This window comes from Pleurodeles waltl, chromosome 10, assembly GCF_031143425.1.
Source record: "Pleurodeles waltl isolate 20211129_DDA chromosome 10, aPleWal1.hap1.20221129, whole genome shotgun sequence".
Lineage (NCBI taxonomy): Eukaryota > Metazoa > Chordata > Amphibia > Caudata > Salamandridae > Pleurodeles > Pleurodeles waltl.
The window spans coordinates 245,971,029-245,996,972 of record NC_090449.1 but is presented as its reverse complement, the minus strand read 5'-3'; the positions used below and the strand labels follow the sequence as shown (position 1 = coordinate 245,996,972).

General features: G+C 48.5%; 1 protein-coding gene across 4 annotated transcripts in view; it reads left to right on the top strand.

Annotated features, from left to right (window-relative positions):
* Positions 1 to 25,944, top strand: part of USP42 (ubiquitin specific peptidase 42) — a 668,484-nt gene that overhangs the window by 637,364 nt on the left and 5,176 nt on the right. The gene's annotated exons all lie outside the window — the stretch shown is intronic.

The window sequence follows — 25,944 nt, the reverse complement described above, 5'->3', positions numbered from 1 at the left end:
GAAGTGCAAAAGATGCTTGACCTAGGAGTGGTTGAGCACTCTGGCAGCCCTAGGCTAGCCCAGTGGAGCTGGTACCACAACCTTACTCACAAAATGGTTAAAAAAAAAAAAAAAAAAAGAGATGATGTTCTGTAGGAAAGTGCCACTGTTGACGTGGTTACCCCTCCCCTTTTTGCCTAGTGTTGATGCCAACTTTGATTGAAAGTGGGCTGGGACCCTGTTAACTAGGCCCCAGCCCCAGTGTTCTTCCCCTAAAACTGTACCTTTGTTTTCACAGTTTCCAAGGAACTTAACTTTGTGCCAGAGATGTGCCAATTGTGGAAACACAGGTGCAGTTTTAGAGAAAGAACACTGGGGCTAGGGCCTGGTTAGCAGCATCCCCGCCCACTTTCAGTCAAAGTTGGCATCAACACCAGGCAAAAGGTGGGAGGTTAACCATGCCAACAGTGGCACTTTCCTACAGCTGCTTTCATGACAGGTGTGATCTGTATGAGGTGTTGCATTGTCCTTTGGACTGGAGCCACTGTGCATTCAGTTTGCTCCTGGAAAGGTCGCATTTTGAGAAAAGCATAAGGTATTAAAAGAATGACTGAAGACATCAGGCTTATTAGATGTTTGATCAGGCAAACCTAAGCACAATTTCTTCTTGAAAGGGAGCAGGCCAGAATGGAGTTTCTGCTGTCTGTCTACAGACAAATCCCTTGTTAGTGAGGTTTCTACAGTTGCTCCCAGAAAGGGTATCCTTACTGAAAGCAAAAGAAGAGACTTCTGGAAATTGACTGTGAGCCCCAGCGTAGAAGGCTGGCTGGCCTGGTGTGTGGTGGACACCTATGGTATTGGCACCTCATACCAGGCAACCCTTATTAGTAAGTGTTACAGTGTGTAGCAAGCCAGGGTGCTCTAGTGATAGCTGTGGTGAGCAGCCAAGACTTACTATCTAGGAGGAGTGTGAAGCACTTGCAATACCACAGAAGTCATACAGTAACTTATCACACAAGGAAGGAACCACACAGTGTTGGAAAAATAAAGGTACTTTATTATAATAACACTGAACTAGAATAGTATAGCTAATCCCCCTCCAGAGGTAAGTACACACAAATATACGCAGGTAAGTATTAGGAATTAGCATAAACCAACATTAGAAATAGCAAGGGTCCTGTGGGGAGGACAAACCATCTACTAAAATAGTGGAATACGAAAATGGGTCTCCACCAGAGGATATGCAGTAGTTAGCCAAGGGCTGGGAGACTATGGAACCCCAAGAGGTGAGTAACTAGAAGACCCCTGGCGACCAGGAGAGCAGAGGTAAATTACCTGGTCATCCCATAGGCTAACATGGGGACTTAGAATTGGAACAATGCAAGAACAGGACCAGGCCAGTGGAACCCAACGTTGGATTCCAGAGGTAGAGGACCTGTAAAAGAAGGGGACAGAGTCCAGTCCACGAAGGAGTGTCCCGCAGGGCAGGACGCAATGCCTGCCCTTCTGTGGGTGAAGATTTGGGGCGACAGTGATGGGTGAAGGCCAGCTGTAGAGGAGTCCCTGAAGTTGTCTAGAAGCTGTTCCTCGACGGTGGCCGGATTGCAGACTGGTCAGTGATCAGGAGGACCACCAACAAGGACAATCAAATGCAAGTTGGAGTTGAAGAAGATTTGCATGGCTGGAGAGGACCAGCAATGTCCTGGGGACTCGACCCTTGGAGGAGAGTCCCACGTCACTAGAGCAGCAAGGAGGAGACTATCCTTGCAGAGGTGGAGTGTTGGGCCCCCAGTCTACTAGGAGCCTGGCGATCCCCCGGAGCAGAAGTTGGATTCCATCCTGGAGGAAGAGGCAAAGGCTCACCATTGCCCAAGTTTGTCAGAAGGCAGAGAGGATCCAGAGGACCCCTCAGAACCACCACCTGTGATGGAGAATCTTCGCAGTTGGAGAAGTCAATAGATGCAGTGGAGTGAATCTTTCACTCCAAGGGAGATTCCTTCTTGCTTCTTTGGTGCAGATGAAGTCTTGCTGACGCCAGAGAATGCACAGCAGTGGAAATGTTGCAAAGTGCTGACAGGATCCGCAGAAACAATGTTGCAGGGCGAGGTTGTCTCGGTGTTGCTGTCTTGTTAGGTTCCTGTGAAGTCCAGCAGCGGTTCCGGTGGCCAGGAGCAGAAGTTGTTGTTGCAGAGGAGTCCTGGTGGAGTCATGCATGCCAGACCTGGGGACCAACCCGCAAGGTAGTCCCTAAATAGCCCAAAAAAGGCCTTGGTCACTTTGCAAGGTGACCACCTATCAAAGGGGGTCACTGATGTCACTTGCCTAACCTGACCACTCAGATGCTCCCAGGGGCCTCTGCCCATCTTGCTTTCAAGATGGCAGAATCAAGTGGCGACCTGGAGGAGCTCTAGGCACCACCCCTGGGGTGGCGATGGACAGGGGAGTGGTCACTCCCCTTTCCTTTGTGTAGTTTAGCGCCAGAGCAGGGACTTGGGGGTCCCTGGACTGATGCAAACCAGATTATGCATGGAGGGTACCTAATGTGCCCTACAAAGCAAGCCGGTGGCTTTGGAAGGCTATCCCTCCCCAGCCTTGTAACACCTATTTCCAAGGGAGAGGAAGTTGCACCCCTCTCCCTCAGGAAATCCTTTGTTCTACCTTTTGCAGGGGTGCCCTTATACCCAAGGACCTACACCTGGCCTGTAGAGCGCCAATGATGTGCTTCCCAATTTAAAAAAATCTGTCAAAGGCCATATCAAGGATTCTGGTTTGCACTTCTGTGGAGAACGACGCGGCCTTACGCCAACCTTGGCATCGAAGTACACAAGATCCAGCCAACTACAGGAAAACTATAGATGCAATATCCATTGCACAGTCAATTTCAGATGCTGCTTCTTCAACCTCCTGTAAAATGTGAGTAGCTTTGTATTTCTTGTCATCTGGCAGGAATCCAGGTATGTGGCAATGTCTGACCACAACTGGCGATAATATCGCCCCAGAATGGCCAGAGAGTTTTCGGATTGGACAGCCGTACTTGACATGACAGTGAATCTTTTGCCGATAATCTCCAGCCGCCTGCCCTCCTTGTCATGGGGAGAAGTGATTGCTGTGTAATGATTTTTAGACTTGCCTTGTGCAGCCTGCGAAATGATACAATCAGGTCTTGAATGTCTGATCAAACAAGCAGGTGCGTTCTCTGGCGCTTTGTATTTCTTATCCATTCTAGGAAGAACGGCAGTGACAGTCGCTGGTATTCATGATTTTTCTCCTTCCTCCCAGATATAGTCTACAATAGGTATTGCTCTTACTGTCTTACAGGACTGGTCTTTGAAATCATATAAAAAAGTCTGCCTGTTTAGTTCTGATGGGCAATTGCAAACGTTTGGCCACTCTATCCATTAGCATATGAAAACCACCAGTATCTCCTGGTGGAGAATCCACTGGGTGTGATGCTGGAGGAGAAGGTGGAGGAATGAGTTAATCATCCCATTTGTTGGCGATGGTACGATTGTATGTTATTTTGTATTCTTCTCTATCTCCATTATTGTCAGCATCAACTTTATCTGTAGAATAAGGATCTTCTCTAGAAGGAATCGCATTGTAGGATTGCAGAGTCATTCTTGGGGTAAGTGGTGATGGTAGATGTTCTGCGATCTAGGTGCAGGCGTAGTTACTACTGCAGGTGATTGTTGCACTTCAGCTGGTGTTGGGAAACACTTGTAATAGTCTGTAAACATGCTTTTCATGTCTTGCAGTAGGGTAGCTGGAATCTGGACCATGCCAGGTGGTGGTGGAGGAGCAGCATAATGTTGTTATTGCTTTACATAGTGATGACTTTGGTAAAGAAGCTCATAATAATCTTGTTCTTCCTTTTCATCCTGAACTTTAACATGCAATTCTGAGTGGCTGTGAGCTGCACCAAACATCCCTTGATCGTCATCCGAGTCCTGAATATCCAGTAAGTGGCTGGGTATAAGTGGTAACAGGTCAGCAGTTGATGTGAATTCAGGATGAATACTTTGAGGAGATGGTAAAACTTTCGTTGATGACGGTGGCATTGACGCAGATGCAGTCGTTGACTGTGTTGCACAGTCTTCATCAACTTTACTGTTGTCGTTGATGCAATGGATTTCGTCGGCTGTGTGGTGGTGGTCGCTGACGAGATAGTCTTCGTCAACATAGCCACCATTGTAAATGTCGTTGGCAATGGGATCGATGACCACGGTGAAATCGTTGTCAGGCTTTCGGTCGATGCTGTCGACAATAGTTTTGACATCTTTGGCATAGTCTACAATAGTTAACAGTGATTTTTGGCTTCTTTGAGATAGGTTCAGATAAAGATTTTGGTTTCAAAAGAAGGGCTGTAGATGGAGTTGAGGGCTCAGATTTATAGTCTGAGGAAGCGAGGAAGCCCTTTTTTGTTTTTCCTCATGGGAGGAGCCTTCCATAAATCCACGGTGGGCCTTTTCATTTTTTTTTTTTTTTTTTTTTTCTTTCTTTGATGAGGGGAGTCATGGTGAGACCTTTCCCTCTTTCTGGAAGTCTGTGAGAAGATGGAATACTCACTATTTCCCTCCTCCGAAACCACAACAGTTTTGGTCTTAAGTTTCTGCAACCATAATAAAATTCTTCCCTCACGATCCATATCTTGCAGTCTGTCATATTGTGGGATGGATGAAGGCAACATATACATTTTTTGTGAGGATCTTCCGAATGGTGCCTTTTCTTGCCACAGATGGCACAAGGTCTGAAGAGTTCTTTCTTAACCAGTTCTGACATACTGGAACCGAAAAATACTAATTTGGAAATTAGCGAATCTAGAAAAACTGAGTAGAACTCAGGGAGACTCCTTCATACACAACGTGCAGTGAAAAGCTGAGAGTAGATGCCTCTGTTGGGAGGGTTCTGAGGTTGCGGTCACCTAATTGGTAATTGTTCAACTTTGGTCTTTTCACAAAAAAGGGCACGGCTCTGACCAATGTTCATTTGTGAGGATTGTAGAGGTTAGACAAGTACAGCATGGTGTTAAGGCATGTCTCTCTGTTGTGTGATCTAAACGTGATTTTAATTAGTGGTGTGACTAGTTTTGCTGCAGCTGGTGCAAAGACACCAGGGCCAGGTTGTGAGACAGGGTCAGTCTGCTTTGCACTGGCTGCAGTTTATTTAACAGCCTTTTGTTAGGAAAGTTTTGGAGTACCTCCCTCAGTTTAGCTCTGTGCAATCCCTTCCTCTGGAAGGGGCTGGGTAAAAAACATTATCAGAGAGATGCAGACAGGTTCCAAGCAGGTACTGGTAAAACCAAAATGGAGGCTAGACTGCATCATAGGCCATACATTGTATTCAAAGGTTTTGTGCACAGGGCTTGCCATGAGGTAGAAAATAGGACAGAGACAGAGTGGAAGGTGAGAAATCCGGTGAGGAGGCAGCAGAAATCAAGAAAAACAGAAGGGTTTAACACGAAAGAGATGGCTAGAAATCGGTTGGGGGGCAGAGGGCAGTAATGTAGGTGAAAAAAATGAAGCAAAGAAGGAGAGAAAGAAAGGAGGAATATAGAACAGTAAATGAAAATGGAATTTGAAGTAGAGAGAACAAAAAGAGGAGACACATCATGAGAAAATAGACAAAGGAGATAGGAAGGGCCGAATGTAAGGAAAGATGGGATGGTAAAGAATGGAGAAAGAATATAGGAACATGGAATAGAAAGGGAGAAAAGGTCAATTATATGATTGGAGAAAAAGAAGGAAGGTTAGAAATAATCACAGGAAGGTCGGGAGGTAAGAAGGAAATCTGGAGGAGAGATTTGACAGTAGCGAGAAAATGGGGCACACGTGGAGAGGATGAGCTATGGAAATAAGGTAGTGAGATAAAAAAAGGGGAAGAACTGAATAAGCTTGAAATGGAGAGAAGAGAAATAATGGGGGTGAAACGTAGCAAGGAGAGGAAAAGAGTGCAAGAAGGAAGGAACACACAGAAGATAAGAGCAAACAAAAGGAGTTAGAGAGACAGAGGTGGCAACCAAGGAGGTGGAGACAAGGAGAGGTCCAGAATGAGTTAGAGGAGCATAGTCAAAATATAGATTTGATCAAGCAAGGGTGGAATGAGAGCGAACTGTGGTGTAGGAGGGAGGTCAGAGGAGAGAGAAGGGTAGTGTAGGAATTTGCCTCTGTATGTACCATTTCAAAGTAGGAAATAGTGTGCACAGAGTCCAAGGGTTCCCCTTAGAGGTAAGATAATGTGAAAAGTAGATAATTCTAATGCTCTATTTTGTGGTAGTCTGGTCGAGCAATAGGCTTATCAGAGGGTAGTGTTAAGCATTTGTTGTACACACACAGGCAATAAATGAGGAACACACACAAAGACTTACTCCAGGCTAATAGGTTTTTATATTGAAAAATATATTTTCTTAGTTTATTTTAAGAACCACAGGTTCAAGATTTACAAGTAATACTTCAAATGAAAGGTATTTCACTTAGATACTCTAGGAACTTTGAATAATCACAATATCATGTACAGTCTTTGTAAAAATGGCAATAAGCTATTTTATAAGTGGACACAGTGCAAAAATCAACAGTTCCTGGGGGAGGTAAGTAAAGGTTAGTTTTGCAGGTAAGTAAAACACAAGTCTCCACGTTGGGTCCAAGGTAGCCCACCCCAAAGTTACCACACCAGCAGCTCAGGGCCGGTCAGGTGCAGAGGTCAAAGAGGTTCCCAAAACACATAGGCTTCAATGGAGAACAGGGGTGCCTCGGTTCCAGTCTGCCAGCAGGTGAGTACCCGGGTCCTCGGGGGCCAGACCAGGGGGGTTTTGTAGGGCACCGGGGGGGACATAAGCAGGCACAGAAAGTACACCCTCAGCGGCACAGGGCGCGGCCGGGTGCAGTGTATAAACAGGTGTCGTGTTTTAGATAGAAAGTAATGGAGGGACCCGGGAGTCACTTCAGCAATGCAGGCAGGCACAGGGGGGGCTCCTCGGGGTAGCCACCACCTGGGCTAGGCAGAGGGTCACCTGGGGGGTCGCTCCTGCACTGGAGTTCGGTTCCTTCAGGTCCTGGGGGCCGCGGATGCAGTGTTGGTTCCAGGCGTTGGGTCCCTTGTTACAGGCAGTCGCGGTCAGGGGGAGCCTCTGGATTTTCTCTGCAGGCGTCGCTGTGGTGGCTCAGGGGGGTCGCCTCTGGCTTCTCATGGGCTCGCAGTCGCCGGGGAGTCCTCACTGTAATGTTGGTTTTCCGCAGGTCAAGCCGGGGGCGTCGGGTACAGAGTGGAAAGTCTCACGCTTCTGGCGGGAAACGTGAAGTCTTTAAAGTTGTTTCTTTGTTGCAAGAAAGCTGCAGGTTGTTGAACAGGGCCGCTGTTCACAGGAGTTTCTTGGTCCTTGGTTGCAGGGCAGTTCTCTGAGGCTTCAGAGGTCGCTGGTCCCTGTAGGATGCGTTGCTGTTGCAGTTTTCTTCGAAGTCGGGAGACAGGCCGGTAGGGCTGGGGCCAAAGCTGTTGTCGTCTCCGTCTTCACTGCAGGGCTTCAGGTCAGCAGTCCTTCTGGTTAAGGTTGCAGGAATCTAGTTTCCTAGGTTCTGGGGTGCCCCTAAATACTGAATTTAGGGGTGTGTTTAGGTCTGGGAGGGCAGTAGCCGATGGCTACTGTCCTTGAGGGTGGCTACACCCTCTTTGTGCCTCCTCCCTGTGGGGAGGGGGGCACATCCCTAATCCTATTGGGGGAATCCTCCATCCACAAGATGGAGGATTTCTAAAAGTAAGGGTCACCTCAGCTCAGGACACCTTAGGGGCTGTCCTGACTGGTGGGTGACTCCTCCTTGTTTTTCTAATTATCTCCTCCAGCCTTGCCGCCAAAAGTGGGGTCAGTGGCCGGAGGGGCAGGCATCTCCACTAGCTGGGATGCCCTGTGGTGCTGTAACAAAGGGGGTGAGCCTTTGAAGCTCACCGCCAGGTGTTACAGTTCCTGCAGTTGGAGGTGAGAAGCACCTCCACCCAGTACAGGCTTTGTTCCTGGCCACAGAGTGGCAAAGGCACTCTCCCCATGTGGCCAGCAACATGTCTGGTGTGTGGCAGGCGGGCAGAAACAGGTCAGCCTACACTGGAAGTCGGGTATGTTTTCAGGGGGCATCTCTAAGATGCCCTCTGAGTGTATTTTACAATAAATTGCACACTGGCATCAGTGTGCATTTATTGTGCTGAGACGTATGATACCAAACTTCCCAGTTTTCAGTGTAGCCATTATGGAACTGTGGAGTTCATGTTTGACTAACTCCCAGACCGTATACTCTTATGGCTACTCTGCACTTACAATGTCTAAGGTTTTGCTTAGACAATGTAGGGGCATAGTGCTCATGCACATATGCCCTCATCTGTGGTATAGTGCACCCTGCCTTAGGGCTGTAAGGCCTGCTAGAGGTGTGACTTATCTATGCCACAGGCATTGTGAGGTAGGCATGGCACTCTGAGGGGAGTGCCATGTCGACTTAGTCATTTTCTCCCCATCAGCACACACAAGCTGAGATGCAGTGTGCATGTGCTGAGTGAGGGGTCCTCAAGGTGGCTTAAGACATGCTGCAGCCCTTATAGACCTTCCCTGGCATCAGGGCCCTTGGTACAGGGGTACCAGTTACAAGGGACTTACCTGGGTACCAGGGTTGTGGCAATTGTGGAGACAATGGTACATTTTAGGTGAAAGAACAGTGGTGCTGGGGCCTGGTTAGCAGGGTCCCAGCACACTTCTCAGTCAAGTCAGCATCAGTATCAGGCATAAAGTGGGGGGTAACTGCAACAGGGAGCCATTTCCTTACTCAAGCCCCCCCTCAGCCCACAGGCCAGGAGACTCAGACAAAGCTGGGACAGTCTTCCTAGTCTGTCAGGCGAGGAAGAGTAGAGGAAATAGGCTGGTTTGTTGCAGGGCCTACTCTGCCTTACATCCTCCTGCTCAGGTCATTCCCTCTGGGGAACTGACCCACTTCCACAGTGATAGGACCTAGTCTGAATTGCCTCTTGTCTCTGCTTTGAATGTCTTCACCCATTCTCTCTATTTTGGGGTTAGAGGTATCCACCTCTGCTAATCTTATCTTAGCCTGGGTCACCCCTAGCTTACCCAAAGAGGTTACCCAGAGCTGGAGTAACCCCACCATGACCAACAGGGTCAGGGGGCCTAACTTGCTATTTGACATGGGGTCAGACCACCATGCCAAGGATAGTGCAGCCATAAAGACTAACACCCAGCAAAGACCACTGACAGCTGTCAGTGCCCAGAACCACACCTTTAGCTTTTCACCTGAAAGGGAAGGAGCTAAGTTACAGGCTTCTTTGGGTTCAGGGTGCCTGTCTGCTGTGTAAGAGTGGGGGGTTACTACATCTTGTAGTAAACACCCTTCTTCCACTCTTTCTTCTGTTAACTGAGGAGCCACCCACTCAGGTTTAACAGTTGCCTGACTAACCAGGACTTCTTGTGGGTCAGGTTGGACTTTACCAGTGCCATTTTGGAGTTCTCCCCTACTGGAGCAGAATCTCCTTGGCTTGCTGGAATCTTGGCTAAAGGTTGTCCACCTTTCCTACTCTGTTTTCTTTTCTTTTTCTTTTGGGGCTACGTGCAGTTACTGCAGGGGTAGTACCGCCAGAATCCTTGGGAGAGGACTGGCACTGGACCAGTTCCTCTCTTGGGCTCTGGCTAACCTCTGGGTAGTCATTTCCAAAGAGACAATCAAGGGGGAGGTCTGTACTGACTACCACCCTTCTCCAGCTAAAAGTCCCACCCACTTCTATGGGCACAAAAGCCACAGGCCTATCAGTGATCCTGTCTGGGCTAACTCTTACTCTGGCAGTCTCACCTGGGATATACTGGTTGGAGAACACCAGCCTGTCATGCACAATAGTGTGACTGGCACAAGTGTCTCTCAGGGCAGTGGCTGGGATTCCATTCACCAGTAGGTGGTGGAAGTGTCTACTTCCCTCTGGGATCTCCAACTCACCTGTTGGGCCCTTTTTCCAGTTGAAGGCTATGAAGACCTCCTCATCTGAGGAGTCATCCCCAATGGCTACACTGGTCACCCCTGGGATATTGCTATGGGGTTTGTTTTTGGGACAAGAAGTGTCCTTGGTGTGGTGCCCTGTCTGTCTACAGTTTTGGCACCATGCCTTAGTGGCATCCCTGTTCTTACCCTGGTACCCACCTTTGTTTTGGGTTGCGTCTTGGGGCCCACCCACCTGGTCTGGTTTTTGGGGGCCTACAGAGGACTCTTTTTCTTTATTTCTAGTGTCACCCACTTTCTCCTGGGGAGGCTTTGTAAGCCCTCTCAAAAGCTGTGAACCATTTAGTGATGTCAACACCATCTTCATATTTTGTTACAATCCCTTTGGGGATTTTTAGTATGTCAGTATTTTCTCTGACCCTATTTAAGTTGCTGCCACCATTGATGGGAGCTAACTGCCATCTCTTGTCTTTCCCTCTCTATGGCTAGGAGCTGTCTCTCCAAAGCCAATCTTTTGGCCATCCTGGCTAACAGGAGGTCATCTTCATTGTGGCTGCCCTCAATGCTTCCAGAGTTGCTGGACTCCCCTGTTGGAGAAGCAGCATCTCTGACTATCACTTGTGGAGTCAGGGTTTGAGGGACCCTGGTCTCCCTAACTAGGACAGGAGGGAGGGAGTTATCCTCCAGGTCACTAGTTTCCCCCTCTGCAAGGTTGTCTTCAGAGGGGTGGTCTCTAGCAAACTCTGCCCAAAGCTCCTGGAGCTGTACTTTGATAGGGTTTGACCCAGTTTTTATGTGTTTTATTTTACAGAGAGTCCTTAACTCTGACATCCTAAGATGCAGGTAAGGGATGAGGTTGAGCTCCACCACCATCTCATCTGTACTAGACATTATTTCTCTAAAAGCTGGGATACTTGTTAAGACTCTAAAACTTTCTCTAGAACTTAATCCAAACTTTTACAAAACTTTTAAACTCTAAAAGAAATGCTAACAGGGACTTCCACAAGGCCCTAGCAGGACTTTTAAACATTTAGAAAAATAGATCAAATTTCAAAAATCAGTTTCTAATGAAAATGTTTGGAATTTAGTCGTGTGATCAGGTATTGGCTGAGTAGTCCAACAAATGCAAAGTCTTAGACCACACTACTGATCCACCAATGTAGGAAGTTGCCTCTGAATGTACTATTTCAAAGTAAGAAATAGTGTGCACAGAGTCCAAGGGTTCCCCTTAGAGGTAAGATAGTGGCAAAAGTAGATAATTCTAATGCTCTATTTTGTGTTAGTGTGGTCGAGCAATAGGCTTATCAGAGGGTAGTGTTTGGGGGGGCGTGGTCAGCAGCCGATGAGGCTGCACGCTTAGAGCGGAGCTCCGGGGCGGCAGCCGGGGCCTGGCTAGTGCTACTGCACTGAAAAACGCCCCGAAATGAGAATAACCTAGAAAAATCGATATCGGAAAGCGGGTAGCATACAAGTGGACCGCTTCCGATAAAAGCTCGCCAGGACTGCTGGCAGAAACAAATCAACTTCCCCAGGGACCGCAGTGGAACAAAATGGCGGCCGTGTACGAACGGCTCTTCAATTAAAGAAAAGTACGGAAGCAGGGAGTCGGAATTCCCGCATCAGTAGCGAACGGACCCCCAGTCTCTCGAAGAACCCACCTACGTTTGGACCCCCTATGGCATCCTGAGAGGACCGGTGAGTGAGGGATCGCGTGAGCGAGGAGAACCCACGGACTCCTCCTGAGCGTGAACCTGCATCCGACTGCACGGAGCGTACACGCTGCGCGGTGATCGACTCGGGGGGACCCCAGCAACAATACCAGAGTTGGGGGGGGCGCGGAGAGGCCCCTGTTGGACCGCTGGCTGAGGGCGCCCCCGATGGAGAAACACCCTGACCGGGGAGCACCGCGGCCGGGAGTGAGGTGCGGCCCCCCTGCAGCTCAGTAGCCCTGAGCAAAAAGAATCTGGCGGTGCATCCGACCCGGTCCCTCCCTCTACGAGCTAGATCGCAGGGCCCCCTCTGATGGCCCTGGGACCGAAGGTAAAACAGAATGGGGAGCGGGGGGACTCCGCCCCTTCCTTGACCGATCCCTTGTGATGAGAGCAGTCAAACAACAGACCCAAGAGAGCAGAGTCCTTTGAGCCGACAACCAACCGGCCCTCGCCAACGGGGGAGATCCCCCGAATTGGATAACCACTCTGCCAGTCCAGAGGAGAGCTACGGGTCGGAGAGAGGAGAGCAGGGAGGGGGCCTGGAGCCCCTCCAGATCACGAGGAAGAACCCTTGTATGCCCATCCAGCACTCACCCAAGCACGGCGGATATCTCAGAGGGCACCTAACGTCTGATCAAATCTTAGAAGGAACATCATAGGCCGCCTACGAACTAAGGACCAAGGCACATCCTCCAGCTAAGCAGCACATAAATTAGGAAGCTCCGATCTCGGAGGGCGGAGTCGCACCCCTCTTCACAATACTCATCCTGAACGGAACAAGAAATCAAAGGCACCTTCGACCCTGATTGCCCCAGGAGAGGGAGAAAGAACCAAGGAATACCAGAAAGACCCTCTGGGCGGAAAATACAAACACGCACTCCCTCCAACAAAGCAGACGAGTCACTCTGCATCCCAATCAAATAACTGTATTAAATATGGAGAAACCTAAAAAACGTGAAGAACAGAACCAAATGGAGTCCACAATTGCGAAACCCCCTAACGAACCCACAAAACCAACCTCCATAGACAATCTGCCGCATCAGGAAACAACACTAGACACAGTCCTTCTAGCCATTAAGGAATCCCGTGAAGCACTTGAGCAAAAAATTGACAATCTACCAACGGACCTCTCATCACTGCGAGATGACCACCGTAAACTAAAAGATAGAGAGGGTACGAATGAAAAATCGCTCGCAACTGTGACTCTCACACAGCAATCAGCATCTACAGTACTTGCGGATCTTACCACCCGGATTAAAACCTTGGAAACCAGAGCAAAAGATTCTGAAAGTCAAGCACGCAGGAGCAACCTCAGACAGATTGGGGTACCAGAAGGCTCAGAATCCTCAGCAATCAACATGGAATCATTTCTGGAAGATTGGATCAGGAATACAGTAGCCACAGAAGGCCTCTCGACCTTTTTTGCGATAGAAAGAGCCCATAGGGTACCCAACAGGATGCCACCTCTGGGAGCTAGACCCCGACCAATTGTAGCGAAGTTGTTGCATTATAAAGACAGAGACTATATACTTCCACAATCACGTCAACTTGGCGAAACCATGTGCAATAATCAACGAGTTATGATTTTCCCAGACTTCACCAAAGAAACACAGGCACAAAGGGCCACTGTCAACAAATCCAAACACACACTACGCGAGAACGGTATAAAATATGCGATGCTCTTCCCGGCCAAGCTTAGAGTAGAATATGAGGGCAAAGCGCAGTTCTTCTTATCGCCGCAACTGTTCGGGAATGGCTGGAAACCCTGAACCTCACCAGTTTAACCCCCCCTCCAGAAACCCCAGCAAGCCGGGCAGGAAACGCAGCAGATCCTCCAAGCGAGTCAGAGGCAGCAACCCCCCCCCCCCTCCCCCAAGACACCAATCCCTCCAAGAGATGCGAGACGCAGTGGACGCAGCCGCAGCACTGAGTGGGGGGAAATGCCCTCAATCTCGCACCTCTGGCAGACTCTCGGACCCTGACTCAAGTTGTGGAGGTTCTTCGATATCCTCGCAGGACACTGCCATTAGCCTACCTAAAATAACGCCAGGAACCTCAGAAGAAATTATATGACCCCTTCATGAGCAGTCTGAACTGTCCGTGAGTACTTAAGCGAACCTAATGTCACCAACCGTATATCTAGCAAAGACCACTTCTGCCAGCTGACAAAATCACATTATAGGCAGATCTTAGAGGGGCTTAACCACAATGCAGCCGGGCCCCGGGAGCAGCTTGGGCGTGAGTACTTAAGCGAACCTAATGTCACCAACCGTATATCTAGCAAAGACCACTTCTGCCAGCTGACAAAATCGCATTATAGGCAGATCTTAGAGGGGCTTAACCACAATGCAGCCGGGCCCCGGGAGCAGCTTGGGCGTGAGCTCTCGGTCTCCGACACCCCACCCACCTATAGGTCTTAAGATTAGAAATGTTAATGGTTTGGACGGGGAGAGTTCTAGTTAACGGTCCTGGGGAGTGGGAGTTGGGATTTAAGTTCATTCACACAGGTTTAGGGGGAATTTGTGCACTAGTCCTAAAAACGACAAATAACTTGATCTAGATCCTTGGCAGATAAATATAATAGCAGTACACACCAACGGTTTTTCCCTCCCCACAACCTACAATTTGAATATCACAAACTATGGCCTCAAAATATAAAATAATAACCTGGAACGTCAGAGGTCTAAATAATATGTCCAGGCGGTATAAAGTATATAACGATCTCAAACGCAGGGGGGTACACATAGCTCTATTGCAAGAAACACATCTACTTGAACCAGAGGTTGCAGCACTTAAAAAAAGATGGAGAGGCCAAACGTTCGCCACTAGTTACTCGCCGTTTGCCAGAGGAGTACTGATGTGGATCCGCCCCGGAGTACCATTTCAAGCACTGCACACAATAATAGATAAAGAAGGCAGGTATCTCATGGTCACTGGAAGACTAGATGGAAGGGAAATAACCATTGGCGGCCTGTATGCCCCGAACTTAGAGCAAAGGAAATTCTTTGATAGATTATCTCGGGAATTAGGTCCAACCCTGGCGGGCCCAAAAGTAATTGGTGGAGACTTCAATTGCATAGCTGATATTAACGTGGATAGATCGCACCCTCCTCTATTACAATCGCAAACTGTAAAAACCACTAAAGCATTTACAGAATGGCAACAACACAGGCAATTAGGAGACTGTTAGAGACAACTTAACCCACACAGCAGGGACGATTCTTATTACTCTGTAGTACACGACCTACACGTCAGACTTGACACAGTATTAATATCCCCAGAAATACAAACCACGGTGGTAGCAGCCGAATACCTGAGCCGCACCATATCAAACCATAATCCCCTATTAGTTTCATTGGCATGGAGTAGAGAGAGACCACTGATCCCTACTTGGCGTCTTGGAGCGGAGGCCTTCGGAGATGAAGCATTCAAACATCTACTACACAAAAACGTTGAGGAATACTTCAAGCAAAACACAGGAACAGCAACCTCTAGATCACTCGAATGGGAAGCTTTCAAGATAGCTTTCAAGATAGTAACCAGGGGAAACTGTATCGGGGTCCGAAAATCAATTGAAACCGAAATAAAAAGGCTTGAGGACTCCCTCAGAGACATTGAGCGCAGGCACCCTACACATCCTGAGCTAACCCCCCTTCTGAACGAAACCAAAACCAAAATATCTGAAGAGAACACTAGGCTGTCTCGCTTTGACTATAAGCAGTTCCTAACTAGACAACATGCTGAAGGGGACAAAGCTGGCGCCCTTTTGGCATGGCTTGCCAAACACTCCAAACAACCATAGTCGAAATTGAGAGACTCCCAGGTGGCAGAGTGCTCGACCAAAAGGAAATAAATACTTGCTTCTTTGAATATTATTCAACATTATATGCACCCCCTAGTGAGACCATCAATAACACCCAGATCATGGAGTTGGAAGCTCTCGCTCTACCCAAATTAGGAGCTGTAGAATGTGAGTCCCTGGCTGCCCCTATAACAATTGCAGAAATCAAAACAGCAATACAAGGCATGGCGAGGGGTAAAGTCCCGGGAGCAGATGGACTCCCTATGGAGTCTTATCTACTATTTCAGGACATACTAGCGCCAAAGCTCTGTGAATTATATACAGAGGCATGGCATAATAAAAGGTTTCCCCAGTCAACCAACAAAGCCATAATGATCCCTTTACTGAAGCCAGATAGACCGCCCACAGATGTCCGTTCCTACCGCCCACTGTCCATGTTAAACCTAGATTATAAAATACTAAGCCGGATCTTAGCTAACAGACTCTTACCCTTCATGTCCTCACTGATCCACCAAGACCAGTCGGGATTTATCCCTCAGCGCAGCACAGCGCAGAACATTAGACCCCTGATCTCGGTGCTGCACTCGATGCCCTCATCTATGCCTCAAGCAGCGATATTATCAATAGACATAGAAAAAGCCTTTGATAGCCTTAGGTGGGACTACCTAGAACGGGTCATGTTAAAACTTGGACTAGGTGAAGGCTTCACCCGATGGACAAAGCTATTATATACCAATCCCACAGCTAGAGTGCGCACAGGCATCACAATATCTGACCCTTTCTCAGTGGGTAGAGGGACCAGGCAAGGCTGTCCATTATCCCCCCTCCTGTTTGCGATGGCAGTGGAGCCTCTTGCTCAAACAGCTAGATCCAAAAAATGCTTTGAGGGTATCCCAATTAATAGTTGGACACATTATATCGCCCTTTACGCAGACGACATGCTCCTATTTCTTAAGAACCTAGAAACTGATCTACCTGGAGCAATAGATATGCTAGAAAAATTTGGAATAGCCTCAGGACTTCGAATCAATTGGAGAAAATCCTCCATTTTCCCATTGATAAAAGGTACTCCAGAACCCACAGATACTAAAGGTCTACCCTGGTCTCCAAATACATTTAAATATCTAGGAATTAACATTTACCACGAGGTGGATGACCTATTAGAGGGGAATATACATAGAACAATCAGGGGAATTAAGGCTAGTATGCACTTCTGGAGCACCCTACCCCTAACGGTCTTTGGGAGAATCGCCCTACTCAAAATGATAGCATTGCCAAGAATACTATACTGTTTCTCTACTATCCCACTAATAATCCCGAAAACAGTAATAAAAAATATAGAGTCTTTAGCTGCGAGTTTTATTTGGGGAACTAACAGGCACAGAATAGCACTCCGAACTCTTCAAAGACCCACCACAGAAGGAGGCAAGGAGACCTAGCTGCCCCAGACCTAGAAATCTACTACTGGACGGGGCAACTACAATGGTTAGCAAAATTAATTAACCCCAGTCACAAAAGACTTGCAATTACCGCTAAACAGCCCAATAGGAAAAATCCTAAATATTCTAGTGAACCCCAGAAAATCAAAACAACAACTCCCGATAGAATGGGAAGCAACGAGACACTGCTGGGAACAGTGCCTAAAACGCACCCACACAAAGACCCCTTACGTGCCCAAAGTTCCCCTGATATCCTTAAACCACCTTCCTAGGGGCCTTATCGCTATGCACACTAACAAATTAATAGCATATAACATCACAAAACTAGGAGACTTATTTAAAAGCGGAAAACTTAGCTCCTATGTAGAAATACAAGATGATTCACCTTCCCGTCCGGCTTGTTCCTCACCCATAGTGCTTTAATGAGAACTATTCAAAAATTGTGGGGCACAAAATCATGCGAACCGCCTACTCACAGAAGCTGTAGCCTCATATGCTCAGTAGGGGATCAAAAGGGGTTGATCTCAGGAATATATAAGTCCATACAGAACAGCACGTGTTTACCACTGAACAAACTCAAATCCAAATGGCAGGCAGACTTGGACACTATACTGGACGACAACCAATGGACTAGGATTACCTCACACGTTTACTCTGTATCTAGAAACGCAAGATTCAAACTGATAAACGTATACATTTTTCATAGAGCCTATTTAACACCCCAATTAATATCCAAAATATACAACACTAACAACTCCAGTTGCCCCCGATGCGCTAAAATAGAAGCGGACTTAATGCACATGTTGTTGAACTGCCCTCAAATCAATCTATATTGGGCAGAAGTATTCAGGAAGACATCTACCTGCACGGAAAGAAAGATCATTCTCACCAACCCCATTAGTGACAATCTTGGGGGACTTCCCCCGCCCCTCAGCTCATAAAGTATCCAGCAGATTTACAGACTTGGCACTGATACTGGCAAAGAGAGAGATAACTTCGCATTGGAAAGACCCAGGGGGCCCCCAAGTGAGCAGGTGGCAAGGTGCACTTGAGAAATGGGCCGAGACTGAGAGCACAGTGTTACTGAAAGAAGCTCTACAGGGACAAAGACCTAGAGACAATGCCACACAATGGGATTCGATGTTGGAAAACCTAAGAACCATAGACACTCCCACTTCAGAGGATGATACTCCTACTACTGACTCAGACTCCGAACAGATAACCACAAATACCACATAAAATAGCATTGAACTGGGAATCGCCATCTGGTTACAGAGATCTGTTGTATCAAGAACTGTAATTGCGGTACTAAGTGCACAACGGGGGGGGGGGGGACTAAGCATTTTGTTGGGGTCCACTTTCGTAATTCAATTGATATTTGTTATAAACGCAATAAAAGATATATAAAAAAAAAATCAGAGGGTAGTGTTAAGCATTTGTTGTACACACAGGCAATAAATGAGGAACACACACTCAAAGACTTACTCCAGGCCAATAGGTTTTTATATAGAAAAATATATTTTCTTAGTTTATTTTAAGAACCACAGGTTCAAGATTTACAAGTAATACTTCAAATGAAAGGTATTTCACTTAGGTACTCCAGGAAGTTTGAATAATCACAATATCATACACAGTCTTTGTGAAAATGGCAATAAGCTATTTTAAAAGTGGACACTGCAAAAATCAACAGTTCCTGGGGGAGGTAAGTAATTGTTAAGTTCACAGGTAAGTAAAACACTTACAAGTCTCAAAGTTGGGGCCAAGGTAGCCCACCGTTGGGGGTTCAAGGCAACCCCAAAGTTACCAAACCAGCAGCTCAGGGCCGGTCAGGTGCAGAGGTCAAAAGGGTGCCCAAAACACATAGGCTTCAATGTACAACAGGGGTGCCCCGGTTCCAGTCTGCCAGCAGGTAAGTACCCGGGTCCTCGGGTGGCAAACCAGGGGGGTTGTGTAAGGCACCGGGGGGGACACAAGCACGCACAGAAAGTACACCCTCAGCAGCACAGGGGCGGCCGGGTGCAGTGTGTAAACAGGCGTCGGGTTTTAGATAGGAAGTAATGGAGGGACCCGGGGGTCACTTCAGCGATGCAGGCAGGCACACGGGGGGTTCCTGGGGGTAGCCACCACCTGGGCTAGGAAGAGGGTCGCCTGGGGGTCGCTCCTGCACTGGAGTTCGGTTCCTTCAGGTCCTGGGGGCTGCGGGTGCAGTGTTGGTTCCAGGTGTCGGGTCCCTTGCTACAGGCAGTCGCGGTCATGGGGAGCCTCTGGATTTCCTCTGCAGGCGTCGCTGTGGGGGCTCAGGGGGGTCGTCTCTGGCTACTCACGGGCTCGCAGTCGCCGAGGAGTCCTCCCTGTAGTGTTGGTTTTCCGCAGGTCGAGCCGGGGGCGTCGGGTGCAGAGTGGAAAGTCTAACGCTTCCGGCAGGAAACGTGAAGTCTTTAAAGTTGTTTCTTTGTTGCAAGAAAGTTGCAGGTTGTTGAACAGGGCCGCTGTTCACGGGAGTTTCTTGGTCCTTGGTTGCAGGGCAGTTCTCTGAGGCTTCAGAGGTCGCTGGTCCCTGTTGGATGTGTCGCTGTTGCAGTTTTCTTCGAAGTTGGGAGACAGGGCGGTAGGGCTGGGGCCAAAGCAGTTGTCGTCTCCGTCTTCACTGCAGGGCTTCAGGTCAGCAGTCCTTCTTCTGGTTAAGGTTGCAGGAATCTAGTTTCCTGGGTTCTGGGGTGCCCCTAAATACTGAATTTAGGGGTGTGTTTAGGTCTGGAAGGGCAGTAGCTAATGGCTACTGTCCTTGAGGGTGGCTACACCCTCGGTGTGCCTTCTCCCTGAGAGGAGTGGGGCACATCCCTATTCCTGTTGGGGGAATCCTCCAAAATCAAGATGGAGGATTTCTAAAGGCAGAGGTCACCTCAGCTCGGGACACCTTAGGGGCTGTCCTGACTGGTGGGTGACTCCTCCTTGTTTTTCTCATTATCTCCCCTGGACTTGCCGCCAAAAGTGGGGGCTGTGTCCAGGGGGCGGGAATCTCCACTAGCTGGAGTGCCCTGGGGCATTGTAACACGAAGCCTGAGCCTTTGAGGCTCACTGCTAAGTGTTACAGTTCCTGCAGAAGGAAGGTGTGAAGCACCTCCACCCAGAGCAGGCTTTGTTTCTGTCATCAGAGAGCACAAAGGCTCTCACCCCAGGGGGGCAGAAACTCCTCTCTCAGCAGCAGGCTGGCACAGACCAGTCAGTCCTGCACTGAAGGATTGGGTAAAATACAGGGGGTATCTCTAAGATGCCCTCTCTGTGCATTTTTTTTAAATAAATCCAACACTGGCATCAGTGTGGGTTTATTATTCTGAGAAGTTTTCAGTGTAGCCATTATGGAGCTGTGGAGTTCATTTTTGACAAACTCCCAGACCATATACTTAATATGGCCACACTGTACTTACAATGTCTAAGAATAGACTTAGACTCTGTAGGGGCATATTGCTCATGCAGCTATGCCCTCACCTGTGGTGTAGTGCACCCTGCCTTGGGGCTGTAAGGCCTGCTAGAGGGGTGACTTACCTATGCCACAGGCAGTATTTTGTGTGCATGGCATCCTGAGGGGGATGCCATGTCGACTTTGCCTTTTTCTCCCCACCAACACACACAATTTGCAATGGCAGTGTGCATGTGTTAGGTGAGGGGTCCCTTAGGGTGGCACAACATATGCTGCAGCCTTTAGGGACCTTCCCTGGTCACAGGGCCCTTGGTACCACTGGTACCTTTTACAAGGGACTTATCTGTGTGCCAGGGGTGTGCCAATTGTGGAAACAATGATACATTTTAGGTGAAAGAACACTGGTGCTGGTGCCTGGTTAGCAGGGTCCCAGCACACTTCTCAGTCAAGTCAGCATCAGTATCAGGCAAAAAGTGGGGGGGGGGCTGCAACAGGGGGAGCCATTTTCTTACAGTAAGGAATCTGCAACTAGAATATGTCTCTACCAGATATTTGGTTACTGAAGGTAAGTAACTTGCACATCTCGTCCTAATTCAGTCTACTAATTGGTTGCAGGAAGTGGAAAAAAACTGCAACTCACAACATTCATGAAGTTGTGAAATGAACACAAAGGGCCAAAACGTGAATTCTCTCTGTTAAAATTGTGTCATCTGCTAATGACAGCTAGACGTATGTTTTTAGGTCAAGCATAGCAGTGCACATGTGCTGCTTTTCTGACATGTTGGTATGTATCTGGGCTTTTAGCAATGCCCACCTCACGCCCATCACTATCACTCATTCGTGGGCTTGCCCTTCAAAAATCCTTTTATGACATTGGTAAATGGTTTGTGTTTATCCCTCCTTGGGGCGGTTTTGTTACCGCCTTGGCTAACGCCCCTGTTATGTGGGTAATTGCACTTTTGCCAATAAGTTTAACTGCAAGCAAACTTCTTTTTCCTTTTGTGTCTCTCCTTATCTAATGTTCATGGCGGCCATAGCGCTGTGAATCGGCTCGCTTATATGAAACTGTTTTACTTTTGATTTTCAAGTTATGTGGCAAGAAAAGTCTGGTTAGGGGTTTACAACGCTAATAGCTCTAACTCGAGCAAATGCGAGACCCATTGCATTGCAAATGCTTGTTTTATTGTAGTGGCATGTTTTATTAACGCACTCAATTTCTTTTGTAAAATTCTCCATGTGCTAAACTGTAAAATGGTGGCCTTCTAAACATGTGGGGCTGTAAGGATAGGCAGCTGTGTTTCAGACTTCAAACAAAACAAGAAACAGGACCCTATTGCCTGAGGTGCCAACTGCACTGCGTTCCAGGCCTCTTTACAAACCTAGTGTTAGGCATCTGCTGTCATCTGACAGGATCAGTCAGAGCACGCTGCACATTTCAAAGGCATCAATCACAGACCAGCAAATAGAGGCAGAGGTGAACTGAACAGCATACAACAAGCGCGTTGTACAGTCCCCAGAAATAGCAACAATGACTTGTTTGTGATTGTGTGAGCATGGCTTTGTAAAGCAGCGAGAGGACTGCATACCTTGATCCTTGCTCATAAAGCACTGATGCACACAAAGCATCGGGTGCCACACAAAAGGAATGGTAATATGCTGGTCAACTTGAATTGGTTTTTGCAGATGTAAAGGGCTAAGCGTGGTTTATGTGGCTTCACGTTAAACTTAGTAAGTTACATTCTAAAGCTTCCCTTATTAACCGTGCAAAATACATGCTCAGTGTGTGGTAAAGCATTAAAATGTCTGGCGGTAATTTACATTTTTTTTGTTGTTTCCGATCGGCTTCAGCTTTGCCCGTGACTTACTCTCCCTGTAACTTCCCACCCAGCCCCTCACCCTCTTCCACAACACTCCTTGCCCGCTCCCACCACCACCCACCTGAGGTCGCTGCTTGTTTTAATGTACATTGATAAAGCGCAACGTAGGTATGGGAGCACTTTACATGAACACCAGTTGCATTACAGAAGGTCATATTTATTTTCTACGCATAACATAACACAACTCAATATAACACAACATAGCATAACAACATAAAACCACATAGCATAACACAGCATAGCGTAACATAACACAACATGGCATAGCATAACACAACATAAGACAACATATCATATGATAACATAAGACAACATAGCATATGATAACATAACACAACATAGAATAAAATAACACAACACAACAGAACTCACATTACCTCCCTGCCTTCCCTCGCCTTTCTTCGTAATCAATGAGGCTTCCTTTCCTCCCATAGACCCCCTCCACCTCCTGTTCTTTTCTTTGTCTCATCTATTGACTTACTTCTTTCCTCCTCCACGGCAGGGTCTTCAGTGCTGGATCTCGGTGGGGTGCAGTGCTCTCTACGGCGGCCTGGCAACATTCTTGTGGGAGAGCCCAGCCCTCTCTGGAACATGGCTTGCAGATGCTGTGACGATGTTGGGCGGTCCTGCTGCAGCTTGGGCTGTGCTTCAGGATTGGCACCTGTGCCATACTGGGCGCGTATACTGAGGCTGTGTATGGTGTTCTGAAGGCAGTAGGAACGTGTTTGCTGGCCATTTTCTTTTTATTTCCTGTTTGTGGGGATTTTCTTTCAGCACCTTGCAGGGTTGTTCCTCTCCCCAACTCGTTGTTTCTGGCTGCTGGTCTTTCTGTAGGGGTGTGTGCGCCTCTACTTGAGTATGGTCTACTGGGTCGTGTCACTGATGCTGAGCGTTGCGGGCTCTACTTCGCGTGTGGCTGTTACCCTTCCCCGCCTCTTACTTGTTGGATCTTCTTTAAACACTTTATCTTTATTGCAAAACCATCAGAAAAATGGGGAAAAGAGAAAATGTATAACAAACTTAAATAAGGTATTCATATGATGACACAGATGGTGGCTGTAAGATAAGATTTGTTGCTTCCGCACTTGATTCTTTGTGGGCTGGTTGCTGGTTCCTGGCCCTCTCTACTTTATAGACTGGGACTGCAATGCCTCTCTGACCATCCCTGGGTGGGTCTTGGTGGTGGTCTACATTTCTTTGGCATCTAAGTTGACGACCCCCTTCTGCTTCCTCAGGTGGGCTGTGTGTTTCCCATGACTTTTGTGTCCTTTCGGCCCCTGTGTGGGACTGCTTGGTGTGGCTGTCCATTCTGCTGTAGGGCTATGGCTGGTTCTGGGCCTCCCTCGGTTTTCACCCTGTGGGTTTGTCGTGCCCTTCGGGAGTCCGGTTTGGGATTTTGCTGCTGTGGGTTTTGTGGGTTGTGGTTTGTTTCCGTGCCCTCTTTCTCTCTCCACATGTTTTGCTTGGTGGTGGGCAGTTCTTCCTCCCACTGGCTATCCTGTTGGGCTTTTGCCCTTCCTCTGGGGAGCTTCTACTCTGCTGTCCATTAATTTTTGTAACGTTTGGCGTACCAGTGCACTGGGTGCCTACCACGGCTGGTGTTCTGCCATGTCCACTTGCCTGTTCCCGCAGGTTTGGAGTCCTGCATCTGCCTCAGACCTTTTTAGTTTACTGCTGGGCTTTCCCTCCCCGTTGTCTCCTTTCGCCATTGGCAATGGTTTTTCTCTTCCTCCTTCTGTCCGGTTTGGATGGGTTTTCCCTCCTGCTTTCAAGTGGTGGCTGCTGAGGTGCTGTCTGTTCCGGTCCCTCTGTGGCCCTTCCGGTGCCCCCCTCTGTGGGCCTCTGGCTCACTTCCGCACTACGGCTCTCTTGGCTTAGATTTTGTGCTGTTCTTCGCAGGCGCTTTTTTCCCCTGAGCGGTGGGCTTTGGTTTCTGGTCTTTTGCGGCTTTTTTTTGTCGCTCTCTCCCTGTTGCTGGTCTTCGTTGGGCTGGCAGTGGGCATTCTGGTGGGTGCTTGCAGGTCTGCTCTGTTGGCTGTTCTCGCTCTGCCTGTGCGGTGGCTTGCTGTCTTTTCTGGGATGTTTGGTGCTCATACTCTTTGTCCGCTTTCCTGGTGGCTTGGTTTTTCCTTTAGGCTGTGGCAGCGGCAGGGCCCCTCGGGTGTTGCCCTCCTCTGCCCATTTGCGCTTCTGTTTCAGGGTCTGGCTCCTTGGGGTGCTGTTGCTTGTTCTCTTATTTTCAGTCATTTTGTGGGTGTTCCCTGCCCTTGCCATTTCTGTGGTTCTGTTGGGGCCCTCGATGTGGGACTCCTAGCCTTTGCTGTGCCATTGGGGCTTTGCCATTCTTTGCTGGTTCCTGCTGTCATCTGTCTGTCGGCTGAGGTGTGTCGTGCCCTTGGTTCTGGCCTGGTTGGCTGCGGACTCGGCCCCCTTGTTAGGTGCCTCTTCCCCAGATTGCGGGTATCCGGCTTCCTCGGTTCCTGTTTCAGTGGGGTGTTGTTTGGCTCTGCTGGTTGGGGTCAGGACTTGTTGTTCCGTGGCCCTCTGCTGTGTCCCTGTGGAGGCCATAGGTGGGTGTCCTGTTCCCTTTTGTGTTTGTTTCTTACGGAGTTTGGTTGATTTTGGGCCGATACTGGTTTTCCAGTGGGTCGATACTTTGTTTCGACTAGTCTTTCTGGATGGTTGCTGTTCGTGCATTTCTGTTGCTGGAGGGTCCCTGTGTTTCTTGACCTCCTGGCTTTGCCGGTTGCCTTTTTGCCTTGTCTCAGTTGCATTTTCCTCTCTACAGTTTCTGCTGTTTGCTTTTGCTGTTGTGCGTTTCTGGTTGTGTGTCCTTCCCTTCGGGGTCGGGCCTCTCCATGGCTGTTTGCCTTGGGTCTGCCAACACTATGGCTGCTTTTGGTTCAGTCTGTCCTACAGTCATGCTTTGGGGCCCTATGCTTATTGAGTTATGGCCTTTTTGGTACGGTTCAAGAGTTCCCTATGTCTCTGGTTCCTTGGGCTAGTTTCCCCTTCTTTTTATAGTTGTCTGGTTTCTCTGGTCTGTGGGAGCTCTAATTCTTCTCGTCCATTTTCTGTTGGTGGTGCTGGCCCATGGGGTTCCGCAGAGGTGGCTGGTGTGGGTCCTTCTGGGTGGTGCCTACCCTGTCTCCTCCGGCTCCGCTGTTTGTTCCATTGGCTGCCGGTCTATATGAATTGGGGGGCTCGGCTGGTTTGTTGGTGCTTAGTCTGGGGCCCTGCCTTGGTGGCTTGGGTCGTCTTTTGAGCCTCGGTTGTCTTCTGACTATGACTGCACTGTGCTTTCCTTGGGTGGAATACGTCTGGAATGCTCTGTGTGGCTGTGCCCTTCTGTGCTCTGTTGATTTCTTCTTACGCCCTTGTCCTCCCTCCTTGTCCTGAGGTGGGGTCTTCTGGTGGTATTCATATTTCCTTCACCAGTGTCTGCTTGGTGCAGGCGGTTTGTTTGTGCACAGTCCTCCGGCTTGGGCTTTGGCCTTGTCATTGTCCTCTAGGCCTTTTTGTTTGCCTTCCCACCTACTCCGTTGGTCCGGCTTTTCTGGTTTGGGTCCCTGGGGGGGCTCTGGTGTTTTTTTGATGGTGCCTCAAGGGCCTCCTGCATCTTGGTTCCCTCTGCTGGTGTGGTTGTGGGATGGTCTGCTATGGGGTCTTCCCGCGTTTCCATCTCCACTTGGCTTCCCCGTCCTCCCTCTGGGGTTGTTAAGGTGTGGCTTTTGTCAGCTTGT